Source organism: Panthera uncia (genome assembly GCF_023721935.1).
Source record: "Panthera uncia isolate 11264 chromosome C1 unlocalized genomic scaffold, Puncia_PCG_1.0 HiC_scaffold_4, whole genome shotgun sequence".
NCBI classification, from domain to species: domain Eukaryota; kingdom Metazoa; phylum Chordata; class Mammalia; order Carnivora; family Felidae; genus Panthera; species Panthera uncia.
The window spans coordinates 18,464,825-18,483,712 of NW_026057585.1; the positions used below are offsets into that span (position 1 = coordinate 18,464,825).

Consider the following 18,888-nt stretch of genomic DNA (forward strand, 5'->3'; position numbering starts at 1 on the left):
CCCTTAGAAAGCTACTCTCTCCCACTTGACCCCACATAATGGCATTATAATGAAAACTGTATTCGTCAGAGTTCTCCAGGGAAATAGAACCAATAGGAAGATACCCAGAAGAACTAATGGCATGAGTTCTAGTCCAAGTCCAAAGGTTTGAGAAACAGGACTTTAGATGGCATTAAGTCCTACTCCAAGGCCAAGAGATCAGTGTTTCAGCTCATGCAGTCTGTCAAAGAGAAAGAATTCTCTCTTCCCTGCCTTCTTGTTCTATTCATACTCTCAACAGTTTGAAAGAGGTCAATCCATATTGGGGAAGGCAATCTGCTTTACTCAGTCTACTGCCTATTCAAATACTAATCTCTTATAGAAATATCTTTACACATACACCCAGAAATAATGCTTAACCAGATATCTGGGCACCTATGATCTAGTCAAATTGACATATAAAATTAAGCATCACAAAAACATATTTTGCAAATGAAGTGATCTGTAATTTAAGATCGGAATATCCCTGGTTTATTTTCCTCTGCCTTAAATACACAAAGAAGACTTTAGGAAGAGTTTCTGTCAGAGACAAAGAACAATATCATGAGAGAGAAATTAGGATTTTCACACATAAAGGGTAACTTGAGTGTTTGTCTGTCAGAGGGCTTTGTGATACTGCTGAATGGCAGCTACCCTTTCAGACTCAGGTAAACTCAGTATAAATAACAAAAAAGTCACTGCTTTTTGTAAAGAAACTTCAGAAATCTAAAACTCTGGACTAGAAGAAAACAAACCCTCTCAGGGGTTCCTATGTAAGTATTTGGAACAATCTAGATGTAACAGCCTGGACTACTCTCCCTGCCCTTAACCTCATGCTGGAGGGCTGGACTTCTAAGAAGGAAGGAGCACAGACAACTGAATGCTATATGAGCTGACCTCTCCAACAATCTGAGAAATTAATCTCCATTGACTGGTGGGGAGTATTATGCACCTGGGCTGGAACCATGCTCTACAAGACCAACTGTGCTAAACGTCTGAATGGAGTGCTGCATTCAGTCCACTATATTTTTTATTTTATTTTACTTGTTTTTTTTGTTTTTGTTTTTGTTTTACTATGTCTCCCCTAAAAATTTCTTGAGGAAATTTAGGAAGGAGGTTAAACGGCAGAGTTTTCTAAAACTGCTCTGGAGTTCAAAATTTCGTGTGACTTGTGTGTTACTGGGAAGATAGAGAAGAGCTACTTTCTCCTATTACTTCCACTAAGCACAACTGAAAAAACCCTATACATTTTACCTAAAACAAATACAAGGAGATTTAAAAAGAAGAAAGCAGATCACCAAGGGGGCGACCTTGTTACAGGGATTGGGGCAGAAAATCAAGATCCCCTCCTGCTCAGTCTCCACTGATATCACAAAGCGGTGATCTCATTACTGCTGGGCAATGGTGAAAGTGTTCACTCTCCTCTAGGCCTTGGACACCACCCCAGTGGAGGGAGATGGGAGCCTCTTTACTGCCAGTTGGAAGTAGAAATTCAGGCTTCCCATGGGCTTCCCTTGACAACACAGGTGGGGTGGGGGTGCAGGAAACGTTTTATTTCCAGCCAGTGAAGGTTAAAATGTCCAGTTCCCCAGCTGGTCTTCTCTGACACTATTTCCATAGGGATAATGGGGAGCCTGTTACAAACTCATAAGCGTAGAAGTTTACCCTTGTTCCCGGCTTTCATTATGTCAATGAATATAGGGCACAAGGATTTGGTTGCATTGTAGCAATGTTTTCTACCTTGCTAGACTTCCCTTTTCATATTACTTTGGATAGACAAAGCAAGCTTTTTTTGAGGGGGGAGGCAGTATGTCTACATCTGTTGCATAAAATCCATGTTCACTTAGAACTTCAGGATATTCCCTTATTTGTAAATACGGTCTTTGTAGCGGCAACCAAGGTAAGATAAGTTCATCCTAGATTAAGGTGGATCCTGATACAATAAGACTGGTACCTTATAAGAAGAGAAGCAAAGATAGACACAAGGAGGCACATATTGAAAAGGAAGAAATAAAATTGTCCTTAACAGATAAAATGATTGTCCACATAGAAATTCCAAAAGAATCTACAAAAATAAAAATCCTATAATAAATAAATTCAGTAAAGTTGAAGTATATTAGATTAACATGCATAAATCAACTGTATTCCTATATACTAGCAATGAACACATAGATACTGGAATTAAAAATACAATACCATTTACCATTCTTAAAAAATGAAATGCATAGGTGTGTAAATCTATCATAGTATATGCAGGATTTGTAAGCTGAAAGGTACATAACACTGATAAAAGAAATCAAAGAAAAATTTAAAAAAAAGAAGGGACATACTGTGTTCATGGATTGAAGCATCAACATAGCAAAGTTGCAAAACCTTCAATTGATTACACAGGCTTAATTTAAATCTTATTATAATTCAAGCTAGACATTTTTCAGATATGTACAAGATTATTCTAAATGTATATTGAAAATCAAGGCAACTAACGTAGCTAAAACAATTTGAAAAAACAAGAAGAAAGTGGGAGAATTGATCGACCTGGTTGTAAGACTTATATAGCTACGACAATTAACACTCTATGATATTGGTAGAATACATAAATAAACCAGCAGAAAAAAAGAGAGAACCAGAAAGAGACTCAGATATGTCCAAGTAATTTTTGACAAAAGTGCAAAAGTAATTCAGTGGAGGAAAGATAGCCTTTCCAACATATGATGATAAAGTCACAAATTGGGGTACCAGGACAAAGGAGCCCTTCTGTAAGATTTTGTTTACAGGCCTAAAGCTGGATGCCTGGGATGAAAATTTTTAGATAGCATTGTACCAGGATTATGGTCACAATTTTGGGATAATTAGACTAGACCATGGAGAACCACTTTAGCCATTCATCCCTGAGAAATTTTTGCCCAGGCCATTCAGGCAATGGAAATAAAAGAAAAGCAGCAAGCATAGTTCAAGTGAAATGTTTGCCAAGCCCATGAGGATCTTACATGGGTAGGAAGAAGGGTGCATGTGCTCATTTTGCTCTGTCATTAATAGATAAAATGACTGAATCTTATGGGGGTTATGGAGATTGGGGACAGACCCCATTCTTGATTACTACAACCAATTTCACAACTTTGGCATTAGAAAATGATGATAGTTAAATACATTAGCAAAGAATGTACAAACTTTACACTAAAATCTCTGGTGCCTCATCTGAGTCCTGTTTCCAATCCTCAATTGAGAAACTAATGTGGCTAGAGAGATTAAGGGGATAAGAGGGAAATTAGGAAGACAAAATGTCACCTCTGTGGGTAGCTCTACCTTCTAAGATAGAAGAAATCACTGAAAAGAATTAGATCTCTAGGGCAACTAAATCAAGGGAATTAGATAAATGACAAATATTTCCAGTGTAAGAGGGCATCCCATTGCAAAAGTTTTGTCTTCATTGTGTTTCCATACATACAAAATTAGCCAATGGAGGGACTGACTCTATGTTAAAATTTGAAAGTGAAAACTAAAATAACTTTGCTAAATACATTTCCTTACAGATAAAGGACTTCACCCTTTGGTTTTATTGTTTGTGAAAATACACTGTGATCAAATGGGGTAAATTCTTATTAAGAAATTTCAGAGTTTATGTAAGTTGGAATATGATCTTTCTACTACTGCAATTATAAGCAAATATTAAAAATTCAACCAAAACAGGGTGTGCCTTTGACCTATCCAGAAGAAATTGTTGGAACATTAGACAGGTGTGGTAGCAGGAATTCTGAGGTAGCTTCATGAGCGCCACCTTCTGGTGTTAAACCCTGTATAATCTCATCGAGTGGGACAGACTTCTGTTTTGCTTGTAGAAAGTAGAATATGGAAGAAGTGATGGGATTTCACACTGCCTGCTTAGGTTACTTTGTATTGCGACAGGTGTTAAGATGTGTTTCCCAAGATTACATTATGTTAATGTGAAATCCATTTTAGTAGATTAGTAAACAGGAAATTCTCCCTCTGGGCTTGAGGAAGGAAACAACCATGTTGTGAAACAACCACGTTGTGAACCTCTTCATACCTGTGAAGAGGGCCACGTGGTCGGGAGCTGCAACTGCCTCTAGATCTGAGAATGGGTTTCCATTCGCAGACAGTAAGAAGCCTGGTCCCTCAGTCATATAGCCAAAAGAAATGAATTCTTCTAACAGTTAGATGAATTTGGAAGTGGAACCTTCCCCAATCAGATGAGAATGAAGTCTATTTGCCCCCTTGATGTGAGACCCTGAACAGAGGATCCAGTTAAGTTGTGCCTAGGCTTTTGAACCACTGAAATAGTGAGAAGATAAATGTGTATTATTTTACGCTGTTATGTTTGTGATAGGTTGTTATGCAGCGATATTTCTAGAATGAGTCATAATTGCTGAGAATTCTGAATGGTATCAGTTTTGATAAAACTGAATTGAAGTATTATTATAAAATGAGTTGTTTTCATTATTGTTTTCTTTCTCTGGCATAAAATTGATGAGTGAGACATGTTTTTTCTAGACTGGATAGACTCTAAAGTATAGAGTGGAAGAGGACAGTATATTCACATGTCAATACAATCTGAAAAATTATTATTGAGTAGTTCTTCCCTGAAACTGAAGTTCTCAGTTTTTTATTAGAATTTTTATCGTGTCACCCCAGCTTCTGAGACTTCTGAGCTGTTAATAGGTCCTAATGGAATTCCTTCTACTTTTTCTAGCAAAAGATATTTTTCAGATTTACAAATGAAATTGGCTGTATTTGAGGGAGCCAAGATGGCATAACAGCATGGAAGTTTTGTGTGTGTCTCGCATCCATGAAATATAGCCAGACCAACATTTAAACCATCCTACACACCTAGAACTGATTGGAGGATTAACACAACAATCTGCACAACCTGAATCACAGAATTCAGCAGGTACATGGCATGGAGAGGTGAACTTGGGGAGAGAGAGAAGCCAGCAGAGGGCAGGGAGCCTCTTTTGCAGGCAGAGAGAGGAAGGAGAATGGGGCGGGGGGGTGGGGGGTGGTGGTGTGCAGAATACAGGAAAAGCACCCCTCCTCAGGAGCAGCTGTAGAGAAAGTGGAAAATTGAAAACAGCCGCAGGGGACTAAACTACAAAGGGAGAAAGGAGAAAGAAGAGGGTTTAAATTTCATTAAAACTGTAAATGGGAGCTCAAAGGCTGCAACTCCACAGCTCCATACCTGGTGGTGCTCTGGTGGGAAGGGCGAATCCCCAGGAACAGAGTGGGGTCCGGAGGTTCTCAGGCCACATGGGGAAAAGCAGTTCCACTGCCGGAAGGACATTTGGTAGAGACTGTTGAAGCCACCTGGTCCTAGCAGACCCCAGAAAACAGCCACATTAGCTGGTGCAGGAACAAGGTCCTTAAGGGTGAAGCCTGGTGCCCAATGCGTGTTGTGATTTTCCATAGTCCCTGAAGCGCTGCTGCTACACTATCTCGTGAACTTTTTCTGGGGCGGGCTGGCACCTGGCCACAGTCTCAGGGCACCGGCAGCACCAGGGTCCCACAAGCGTTCCTGGGTGCAGCCAGCATTCAGCCATTGCTCAATGAGACCCTCCCACAGAGGGGCGGAACGGGTCAAAGACGCAGTCCTTCAGAAGTAAGGGGCCGGAGAAAACAGCCGCATCTGAGACAAAACTCAGGAGAGAGGTACTGCCTGGGGCTTTGTCACAGACAGTGAAGAAGCAGGGAGTGGACGAAAGCTGAAGACAGAGGACGGTGCACGATTGCTGATCAGGGAGAACAGCGTTCAGACACCTGGGTACCTGGGTGACGCCATTTTCATCTCTGCCACACATGCGCACACGCACCTACTAGTCCCGCAACAATCCACCCCAGTAGGCTGGCAGCGCCATCTAGTGGAGAACGGAGCCGTTACACTGAGCCCCGCCCAACTGGGCCAACCTTGCTCTTCAAGAACACAAGTCTCACCCCCTTCTTAGTTTATGGACTATAAAGTGCTGCACAGTCTGATTTCTAGGGGAAAACAAAGTAATTTCAGTCCTATTTCACTCTGTTAGCAGGTCCATATATTCAATTTTCTTTCTTTCTTTTTTCCTTTTACACTTATTTTTCTTGAATACAGAAACAGAAAAAATTCATTTTTATTTTCAATTTTTATTAAAAATATTTTAATTGTTTTACTATATTTTTTACTTTTGTGTAAATTTTTTCAAATATTATTTTACTTCCATCATTTTAGTTTAGTCTACTTCAGTGCATTCACCTTTTCAAATTTTCAAAAAGTTTCCTTTTTATCTTTTTTCTTTTCCTTTTTTCAATTTTTACTTACTTTTCTTTTTCTTGAATGCAGAAAGAGAAAAACTTCATTTTTACTTTCAATTTCTATTAAAAAATTTTTCTTTAATATCTTTTACTATAATTTTTGCTTTTATGTACATTTTTTCAAATTCTATTTTACTTCCATCATTTTATTTTAGTGTACTACAGTGTATTCACTTTTTCAAATTTTCAAACTATTTATTTTTTCTCTTTTTTTCTTTTCTTTTTCTTGAAAACAGGAAGAGAAAAATTCATTTTTATTTTTAATTTTTATTAAAAATATTTCTCCTTTAATTTTTTTCTACTATATTATTTTGTGTAAGTCTTTTCAAATTCTATTTTACTCCCATCATCTCATTTTAGTGTACTTCAGTGTATTCATTTTTTAAAATTCTCAAATGATTTCTTCCCCCCCCTTTATTTCCCCTAATCTGTCAAACCACTTTCAACACCCAGACCAAAACACACCTAGGATCTAGCATCATTTATTAGATGTGTGTGTGTGTGTGTGTGTGTGTGTATGTGTGTGTTTAATTTTTTAATTTTAATATTTTTTTTAATTTTAATTTATTTTATTTTATTTTTATACCTTGTTAATTCCTTTTCTCCTTTCAAAATGACAAAACGAAGGAATTCACACCAAAAGAAAGAGCACAAAGAAACGGCAGCCAGGGATTTAACCAACACAGATAGTAACAAGATGTCTGAACCAGAATTTAGAATCACGATAATAAGTATACTAGCAGGAGTTGAAAATAATTAGAATCTCTTTCTGCAGAGATAAAAGAAGTAAAAAAATAGCCAGAATGAAATTAAAAATGCTATAACTGAGCTGCAATCATGGATGGATGCAGCGGTGGCAAGGATGGATGAGGCAGAACAGAGAATCAGCGATATAGAGGACAAACTTATAGAGAATAATGAAGCAGAAAACAAGAGGGAGATGAAGGCAAAAGAGCACGAATTAAGAATAAGAGAAATCAGTGACTCATTAAAAAGGAACAACATCAGAATCACAGGGGTCCCAGGAGAGGAAGAGAGAGAAATAGGGGTAGAAGGGTTATGTGAGCAAATCATAGCGGAAAACTTTCCTAACCTGGGGAAAGACATAGACATCAAAATCCAGGAAGCACAGACGACTCCCATTAGATCCAACAAAAACTGACCATCAGCAAGGCACATCATAGTCCAATTCACAAAACACTCAGGCAAGAAGAGAATCATGAAAGTAACAAGGGACAAAAAGTCCTAACCTACAAGGGAAGACAGATCAGGTTTGCAAGAGACCTATCCCCAGAAATTTGGCAGGCCAAGAAGGAATGGCAGGATATATTCAATGTGCTGAATCAGAAAAATATGCAGCCAAGATTCTTTATCCAGCAAGACTGTCATTCAAAATAGGAGAGATAAAAAGTTTCCCAGACAAACACAAATTAAAGGAGTTTGTGAACATTAAACCAGCCCTGCAAGAAATTTTAAGGGGGACTCTCCTGATATAAATATACATATATAATCAACCAAAAGCATCAAAGATCAGAAAGGACCAGAGAACACCACCAGAAACTCCAACTCTACAAGCATCATAATGGCAAGAAATTCATATCTTTCAGTACTCACTCTAAACGTCACTGGACTCAATGCTCCAATCAAAAGACATAAGGTAACAGAATGGATAAGAAAACAAGATCCATCTATATTCTGCATACAAGAGACCCACTTTAGACCTAAAGGCACCTTCAGATTGAAAATAAGGGGATGGAGAACCATCTATCATGCTAATGGTCAACAAAAGAAACCTGGAGTAACCATACTTCTATCAGACAATCTAGACTTTAAAAGAAAGACTGTATCAAGAGATCCAGATGGGCATTATATCATAATCAAGGGGTCTATCCACGAAGAGACCTAACAATTGTAAACATTTTTGTGCCAAATGTGCAAGCACCCAAATATATAAATCAATTAATCACAAACATAAAGAAACTCATCGATAGTAATACCATAATAGTAGGAGACATCAACACCCCACCTGGACGGATCACCTAATCAAAAAATCAGCAAGGAAACAAGGGCTTTGAATGACACACTGGACCAGATGGACTGAATAGATATATGCAGAACATTTCATTAAAGCAACAGAATACACATTCTTCTCCAGTGCACATGGAATGTTCTCCAAAATAGACCATATACTGGGACACAAATCAGCCCTCAACAAGTACAAAAAAATCGAGATCATACCGTGCTTATTTTCAGACCACAACACTATGAAACTTGAAAACAACCACAAGAAAAAATTTGGTAGGGTAACAAATACTTGGAGACTGAAGAACATTCTACTAAAGAATGATTGGGCTAACCAAGCAGTTAAAGAGGAAATTTAAAAGTATATGGAAGTCAATGAAAATGATAACACCACAACCCAAAACCTCTGGGACGCAGCAAAGGCATTCATAAGAGGAAAGTATATAGCAATACAGGCCTTCCTAAAGAAGGAAGAAAGATCTCAGATACACAACCTAACCTTATGCCTTAAAGAGCTGGAAAAAGAACAGCAAAATAAAAGCCAAAACCAGCAGAAGACAGGAAATGATAAAGATGAGAGCAGGAATTAATGCTATTGAAACCAAAAAAACAGTACAACAGATCAATGAAACCAGAAGCTGGCTCTTTGCAAAAATTAACAAAATTGATAAACTATTAGCCAGTCTGATCAAAAAGAAAAAGGAAAGGACCCAAATAAATAAAATCAAGAATGAAAGAGGAGAGATCACAACGAACACAGTAGAAATGCAAACAATAATAAGAGACTATTATAAGCAATTATATGCCGATAAAATGGGCAATCTGGAAGAAATGGACAAATTTCTAGAAACACTACCAAACACTACCAAAACTGAAACAGGAAGAAATAGAAAATTTGAACAGACCCATAACCAGTAAGGAAATCGAATTAGTAATCAAAAAAACTCCCAAAATCAAGAGTCCATGGCGAGATGGCTTTCCAGGGGAATTCCAAAAAACATTTAAGGAAGAGTTAATACCTATTCTTTTGAAGGTGTTCCAAAAAATAGAAATGGAAGGAAAACTTCCAAACTCTTTCTATGAAGCCAGCATTACCTTGATTCCAAAACTAGACAGAGACCCTACTAAAAAGGAGAAATATAGACCAATTTCCCTGATGAACATGGATGCAAAAATCCTCAACAAGATATTAGCCAACTGGATCCAACAATACATTAAAAAAATTATTTACCACGACCAAGTGGGATTTATACCTGGGATGCAGGGCTGGTTCAATATCCACAAAACAATTAACGTGATTCATCACATCAGTAAAAGAAAGGACAAGAACCATAGGATCCTCTCAATAGATGCAGATAAAGCATTTGACAAAATACAGCATCTTTTCTTGATAAAAACTCTCAAGAAAGGAGAGATAGAAAGAGCATACCTCGAGATCATAAAAGCCATATACAAATGACCCAACGCTAATGCTAATATCATCCTCAATGGGGAAAAACTGACAGCTTTCCCCCTAAGGTCAGGAACAAGACAGGGATGTCCACTCTTGCCATTGTTACCCAACATAGTATTAGAAGTCTTAGTCCCTTCAATTAGACAACACAAAGAAATAAAAGGCATCCAAGTCGGCCAGGAGGAGGTCAAACTTTCACTCTTCGCAGATGACATGATACTCTATATTGAAAACCTAAAAGATTCTACCAAAAAATTGCTAGAATTGATTCATGAATTCAGCAAGGTTTCAGGATATAAAATCAATGCACAGAAATCGGTTGCATTACTATACACCAACAATGAAGTGACAGAAAGAGAAATCAAGGAATCAATCTCATTTACAGTTGTGCAAAAAACCATAAAATACCTAGGAATAAATCTAACCAAAGAGGTGAAAACTCTACACACTGAAAACTATAGAAAGCTTATGAAAGAAATTGAAGACACCAAAAAAATGGAAAAAGATTTCACGCTCCTGGAAAGGAAGAACAATTTTTGTTAAAATGCCGTTACTACCCAAAGCAATCTACATATTCAATGAAATTCCTATCAAAATAACACCAGCATTCTTCACAGAGCTAGAACAAATAATCCTAAAATTTGTATGGAACCAGAAAAGGCCCCAAATAGCCAAAGCGATCTTGAAAAAGAAAACCAAAGCAGGAGGCATCACAATCCCAGACTTCAAGCTATTTTAGAAAGCTGTAATCATCAAGACAGTATGGTACTGGCACAAGAACAGACACTCAGATCAACGGAACAGAATAGAGAACCTGGAAATGGACCCACAAACTTATGGCCAACTAATCTTGGACAAAGCAGGAAAGAACATCCAATGGAATAAAGACAGTCTCTTCAGCAAGTGGTGCTGGGAAAACTGGACGGCGACATGCAGAAGAATGAACCTGGACAACTTTCTTACACCATAACACAAAAATAAACTCAAAATGGATGAAAGAGCTCAATGTATGACAAGAAGCCATCAAAATCCTTGAGGAGAAAGCAGGCAAAAACCTCTTTGATCTTGGCTGCAGCAACTTCTTACTCAACACGTCTCTGGAGTCAAGGGAAACAAAAGCAAAAATGAACTATTGGGACCTCATCAAAATAAAAAGCTTCTGCACAGAGAAGGAAACAATCAGCAAAACTAAAAGGCCACCAACAAAATGGGAGAAGGTATTTGCAAATGACATATCAGATAAAGGGTTAGTATCCAAAATCTACAAAGAACTTATCAAACTCAACACCCAAAAAACAAATAATCCAGTGAAGAAATGGACAAAAGACATGAATAGACACTTCTCCACAGAAGACATCCAGATGGCCAACTTGGACATGAAAAAATGCTCAACATAACTCATCATCAGGGAAACACAAATCAAACCCACAATGAGATACCACCTTACACCTGTCAGAATGGTTAACATCAACAACCCAGGCAACAATAGATGTTGGCGAGGATGCAGAGAAAGAAGATCTCTTTTGCATTGTTGGTGGGAATGCAAGCTGGTGTAGCCACTCTGGAAAAGAGTATGGAAGTTCCTCAAAAAACTAAAAATAGAACTACCCTACGACCCAGCAATAGCACTACTAGGTATTTATCCAAGGGATACACGTGTGCTGTTTCAAAGGGACACATGCACCGCCATGTTTATAGCAGCACTATCAACACTAGCCAAAGTATGGAAAGAGCCCAAATGTCCATCGATGGATGAATGCATAAACAAGAGGTTGTGTACATATATACCCATACATACATACACCTACAATGGAGTATTACTTGGCAATCAAAAAGAATGAAATCTTGCCATTTGCAACTATGTGGATGGAACTGGAGGGTATTATTATGCTAAATGAATTTAGTCAGTCAGAGAAAGACAAAAATCATATGACTTCACTCATATGAGGACTATAAGAACAAAACAGATGAACATTAGGGAAGGGAAACAAAAATAATATAAAAACAGGGAGGGGGACAAAACAGAAGAAACTCATAAATATTGAGAACAAACTGAGGGTTACTGTAGGGGCTGTGGGAGGGGGGATGGGCTAAATGGGTAAGGGGCACTAAGGAATCTACTCTTGAAATCATTGTTGCACTATATGCTAACTAATTTGGATGTAAATTAAAAAAAAATAGAAAATAAAAGAAGTTAAATAAAAGAAAATAGACATTGGCTGTATTTTCTGTGTAAGAAACTTAATATTTAAATGTTTTAATAAAACATGACAGAGATATATTACATAACTGAGAAAATTATAGGATATAAAAATGCTTCAAAATGAATAGGGAAAAAGAACTTTGGTGAACTAAGTTGTTTTCTGATAAATTTAAGCTTTTGTGAGTGAATGTAGGCTTTTATCTATATGGTGGTCATTCAATTACACAATGAAAAATTGGAAGTTACCAGACAGCTATATTTTACTTCATTCAAATATCTGAAAATGGCACCCAATCTGTTTTTGCTATAATTTTATGGATTTTTTGTGCTTATTTTATATGAAAGTGATGTCCAAGAACTGCTAAAGTTATGGGAAGAATACCTAAAAGTTAAGTGCTTACACGGCCATATGTAGTGTAAGTCACATGAAGTTTGTTCTTCATGTTTTCTGAGTATATTTAAAATAATGATACATGACCTGTTTGATGGTTCTGAACATTATTTCTTATACTTTGTGGTACTTTTTGACATACTGGAGGGGACTGGCTTGTGAAAAGCACCCCCCCCCACACACACATACACACACAAGAATATGTAATGATAAAACTTAGTGACACAACAATGGTCCTAGTTAAGGAAAAAAGAATATACTGTGGAAAACAGAATGAATTAAAAGAGTGCAGTTTAGATAGAGGGAGAGAGAGGAGAATTTTAACAAAACTTGAGAGAAGTTTATTAGTATTTAGGGGCTCTGTGACACCGGATTCCCTGATTAGTAGGGAAAAACAATTTTGATGGTAAGAAAGGATTTCTCTTTTTCACTTTTGGGTGACTAGAGCATCTTCTTCTGCAAACTCTGGAGTCAACCGAAAGTCAGATGGGACAAGTTTTAAAAAGAGGAAAGAATAATTTCAGGCCTCAAAAGATAGAGGGACAAAATGCTAAGTTAACAATACTCTTTGTTTTGACTATATGTAATAGCTTACTGGGGATGTTAAAATTACTGACCAAATTGTAGCCTATAAATATTCATATAAGAACAGAATAAAATAGGGCCAAATAATCAAAATGACAACTCAGATTTACTAACTTTAATTCATGGCTTAAAAAAATAAATGGAAAATGTTCTTTGTCCCTACTGAGATGACATCATTAAAGAGGAAACTTCTTCCGCTTGAGTTGGGAAAACGGTCGGTTGAGTTCAGTATCACAGAGAGTAGTGAAAAGGATGGGCAGCAGGGTAGCCGGCTAGTAAGGGGAAGGATCAAAAACTAGCAAGAGTAACCACTGGGGCCCAAAACATGAGTCTGCAGCAAGAGGAACTTCCAAATCTAAAGAGCAAAGCTTCAGCAGTGTCGGAGGAGGCAACTTTGAGATGGGACCAGAACCAATGGTTGTGACCACTTGGGATCCTCCTAGGTGTTACAGCAAACTACTCATATCCCTGAGTAAGGCAGATTAGGTAAAGTTTGCTATCCCTCACAGCAGCAGGCTGGTGGAGATGAAGTCCAATGATAAGCCTGAAAGAAGGAGTAGCCAAAGCCAAAAACCCCAAATGGGAACAGTAATATATGAAGAGAAGAGAAATGTGCTTTATCTATTCTGAGCTACTTAACAGTCTTCTGTATGCCCTACCATTTCACTCATTATCCCATCATGTTGAGAGCATGGGTGTTTAAAACAAGATAGCCTCAGACAGCATAGTAGCTTGAGATATCTAAGAAAAAGGTACCTACTTCTTTGGGTCAGAGATTTCACATGTCTAAAGGGAAGGGGTAATGCCTTAGAATGACTGAGGTGCAGGGCCTCAGAGAGTGTCCTGGGGGCACAAAGTAAAGGCTAATTTGTTTGCCCTTTGTCATGCTCTCACCTCTGCCAGGAAGTACTGATCTAACAGTTCAATCCTGATGAGGTTATTTACCCTTCAATTCTCAGTTCTGATCACTTCCTCAGTGGACCCTCATTCCAACTCTCATTTTGGATTAATTCCATTTAGTTTATACTGTTACTAGGATTTGATATTATAGTTGGTTGTTACAATGTTAGTCCATCTCATTAGGTAATAAGTTTCTTGAAATCACTGACTATATCTTATCAATAACTGTAACCCAAACCCTGAACATAGGGCCTGGAATAGCATACTCATTAATGCTTTGCTGAAATGATTTGAATTAAATGCATGACAACTCACATCAAAAAGTCTTGCCTTATTTACTTTATTATAAAGCCCCAATCTGCCTTGTACTGTCACACTGGTACTTACTTTGCATGCTTTAGCTTGTAACTCGGATGCACTGCAATGTCTGTTTCTTTTCTGGACAGTCTTTGAGAACACAATTTAAGTCATCTGATTTTTCAGAATCCAGGCATCCACAGTACCAAGCACATTTTCAGTGCCCGATATGTGCTCATTGAGAACTTAAATAAATAAGTGGCTGGATGGTTGAATCTATTAAGACAATAACATTTAAAAACTAGGAAAATGACATGTAATGAATGCCTACCTTTTAACCCAGGATTTATACATTTGGTATGATATAAAGCATAATGCATTTTTCATTTATGCTTTAGTGAACCATAAAAAGAAAAGGCAAATTATCAAGTATAACTTCTTTTTGATCTATTAGCTGGTTAATCTTCATCATCTTCAAATCGAGTTTTATGTTGACTATTATTCCTATTTCATGACTAATATATTTTACTGACAGATTATTTTGCACAGTGGATGGTGGCAAGAAAACTAAATTTTCTTCATCTTAATAGTTTATTCATTTGTTTGTAAAGACAATTACCATGTCAATATATGTTAGCACTAACACAGGCTTAAAAATGTTCTATTTACTGTTCAGAATGTAATAATATCCTGTCTACACAGATCATGATTTAAGTTGTATCTCCTCAAATCTAATATGGTCCTGTCACACCTCAGCTTAGAGCTTACTGTGATATAGTTAATGAATGTGGAAGAAATCAATATAGGCTTCTTAGCATGGCCTACATGGTCTTTCACAGTCTCATTTTAATTCATCTCCAGCCTAATTTCTTAAACGTCCTGTCATTAACCTCTGTAATAGCCACCCTGAACTCCTCACCATTCTCTATATGTGTCAGATTCTTAAAAAAAATCTACCTTTATTTCCTTTTTCTTTCTCTCTCTCTTTATTTTCAGTAGAGGTCTTTCTTCCACACCCACTCCTATTTCCCTATTCCAAGGATCTATCTTGTTCTACCTGGACACTGTATATCTCCCCATTGGTCTACCCACATGATTTTTAATTAGCTTTCCATGGTGTATCCAGGATATAGTTACAAAATTCTGAAAATTGTTCACAATACATTACAAAATTCCAGTTGTTCATAGGATGAGGACTAACCAACATGACCTGCCCCACTTCTCCAGTCTCCCCAAATCCCATCTTCATTTTCATTATCTATGCTCAACCACCTTGCTTTCATTGCTTTTTTTTCATTTGCTTCAAATATCATGCTCCCTTAACAGTACCATGATGCTTCCTTTACCTGGGAATTTCTTCTGGCATACCCTTTTACACTTAGTAAACTATTATTCATCTTTCAAATATCAATATAAAAATCATGGCTTTGGTTTTCCAGTTTCTTCTTGGATTGAAGAGCTGTGGAAAGAGTTCTGTTATCACCCTGACAAAACCAAAAATCCAGGCAAAATGCAAATTCATCACTTTTCTTGAACCAAAGAACTGAGGTCTCGGCACAACCAACTAATGTCCGATCTAAGGAGAGACTAAAGCCTGAGGGAATAGGTAGGACCTGAGCACTTCTCCACCTGGGATGATGTAACCAAGCATGATACGAATAAGGCAGCTTGACATGTTAACAAATTAGCTGCTGACTGCATATCAGTGTGAAGTTTGGAGACCTCAGGTGCTGTGTGTACAGGGAGGAGATCACACTTGTAGATTTCTCCACATGCATCTCATAAGATATTCACAAAAAGATTGGTGAAAGTTCTGGGGAAGGGTCTCTCATGGTGCAGGGTTGGGGGAGGGGAACGGTAATGTCACCAGGAGAAGTGCAAGCCTCATTTAAATACTTCTTCCCCATCTGCCCTTACAGACCTTACTGTGGTAAAAGAACAATACACACTGCAGTTTTTAGGGCATTAGTGAAAACTAGTGAAAAAGTAATGGGGGACAGATCAGAATACTTGTTTATCCGGAACTACAACTGGAATAGGGATGAATATACTTTACTACTAGACTAAAACTTAATGAGTAACAGGTGAACAGTTCTCCTGCAAGAGGACCAGGATAGAGCAAGACTGGAGAGAAACTCTCAGGAACACTGAAAGGAGAAGACCTAAAGCTGAGGATGAATCAGAAATGATAAAACCATGTAGAAAACCATCCCCAACCTGAACACAAATTATCTCCAGAGGAATTAGGTGACCAAGGTGCACTGAGGATAGCAACAGCAACAAACAACCAAGCCAAGGCCACTTCTGTTTAGGTGGCTTCAAATCTACACAATAAGGTCTAGCAGAAGGAAAGGCATGCTAACTTCTAGACCCCCCCCCAAAAAAAAAGTTGTTTACTTCAGTCTCTACTGTCTTCGAATGTCCAGTTTCTTTCTACAAAAGATTATGAAGTTTATGAAAAGGCAAATAATGAACAATGCATTTCCAAAAGACAAAAAATAATCAATAGAACCAGGCTCATATCTGACATATATATCAAAAAGCTATGAGCAGAATGTTAAAATCAATGCTATACAGTTGGCCCTTGAACGACATTGGTTTGACCTATATGGATCCACAGAACATAGATTAAAAAAAATTCACAGCACAGTACTATAAATATATTTTCTCCTCATGATTTTCTTAAAACATTTTCTTTTGTCCAGCTTACTGTATTGTAAAAGTACAGTATAAAATGCTTATAACATAGAAAATATGTGTTAATCAGTGGTTAATGTTACTGATAAGACTCCCAGTCAACAATAGGCTATTGGCCTGCAGATCACTTGTGGAGAGCTTTGGGTGTCTCTGGGTGTTCCAAATAGTCTCTCATGGCAGCGAAGCCCAAGCTTGCCCAAGCCCAAACATTTGCTGATGGAATCAGCAAGATGGATTTTAGCAGCTGCTGGAGTCGAGTTTGATGAAGAATTCTTAGAAACGAGAACAGTGGCAGAAACTCCAGGATGGTAACCACCTACTGTTCCAACAAGTGCCGATGGTTGAAATTGATGGAATGAAGTTGGTGCAGACCAGAAGCATTCTCCAACTACATTGTGGAGACCATCATCTCTTTGGCAAGGACCTCAAGGAGAGAACCTGATTGACATGACTATGGAGGGGATGCTAGATCTCATGGAACTGATTGCTATGCATCCTTTCCTAAAACCATATGATCAACAAGAAGACATGATAACATGGCCCAGAAGTCTATAATTAGATACTTGCCCATGTTTGAAAAGGTGTTTTATTTTAATTTTTTTAAATGTTTTATTTATTTTTGAGACAGGGAGAGACAGAGCATGAACAGGGGAGGGTCAGAGAGAGGGAGACACAGAATCTGAAACAGGCTCCAGGCTCTGAGCTGTCAGCACAGAGCCCGATGCGGGGCTTGAACTCACGGACCGCGAGATCATGACCTGAGCCGAAGTCCGCCGCTTAACTGACTGAGCCACCCAGGAGCCCCTGTTTGAAAAGGTTTTAAAGGATAATGACCGAAAGGTTTCTTGTTGGTAATTAGCTAAGCCTTGTGGGTGTGATTCTACTCTAAACAATTCTGGCTCTGGAAGAGGAAGTCCCCAATATCCTGTCTGAACCTCCCAGAGTTCTGCAGTGGAACTAAGTAATATTGCTACAGTTAAGAAATTCCTTGAATCTGGCAACATGAAGAAAGCTCCTCTGGATGACATCTATTAAGAAACATCTACATCTTTATGCTGTAAAACATCACATTCATCTGTGAGTGAGAGCTAGTCCCTAGAGATTTCTGTGTCCACTGTAGCATTTGAACTGATGCCAGGCTGTCATGATCCCAGCTCTGTCATGGTGCTATGTATAATTGTCCCTAAGTTGGGTGTTTCATGTCAAGATCTTTGCTAGAAACATTGACATGTTTTTGTCCAGTGAATAATTGTTTTGAGGTTTTTCTGAGAACTTTTTTGGAGAGGCTGGCATTTAACTTAGATCTGATGTAGTTCCTCATTTCCTGATGACAAAGCTGAGTAAGACCTCATATTCTCCCTTGAGTTTCTGTGTCCTCTCCTTATCCCATCCTAAATGCCCTCCAGTCTCTTCTTAATTTTTAGTGTTTAATAACAACAGAATATCTAGTGAATAACTCCTCTCAGCTGTAAAACATCCATGGTAGCACCGATTGTAGTCAATAGTAGCCTAAATAAAGAATTTACAAACAACCCCACCTTCCACGGTTGGCTACTGGGAGGAGTCAAAAGTTATATGTGGACTTTTGGCCACACAGGGGGTTGGTACCTGTAAGTCCCCCTTATTGAAGTTTCAACTGTAATATGATAAAGTGACTAATAAAAGAAGTGGACAGTGTGCAGGATCCGATGGGTAATTTTAGCAGAGAAATGGAATCTATATGAAAGAAACAAATGAAAATGCTAGAAGCAAATAAAAAACATGATTAAAGATTAAAAATGATTCCTATGGTCAACATACCCTGCCCCCACAAAAAAGAGGAAAAGACAAAAAAAAATCAATGGCTTTGAAGATAGGTAAAAAAAAAAAAGGTATAAAACTAGAACAGAGGATCCAAGGGCTATTGGACAATATTAACTGGTTTAATAAATGCATTATTCTTGGAATCCTAGGAGGTGAAAAGAAAATGAAGAGGAGAAATATTTGAATAATGGCAGCAAATTTTCCAAAATTAGTCATACACAC

General features: G+C 37.9%; 1 pseudogene; it reads left to right on the top strand.

Annotated features, from left to right (window-relative positions):
* The first annotated feature begins 17,079 nt into the window (after positions 1 to 17,079).
* Positions 17,080 to 17,898, top strand: LOC125913476 (glutathione S-transferase A4-like; annotated as a pseudogene).
* The last annotated feature ends 990 nt before the right edge of the window (positions 17,899 to 18,888 follow it).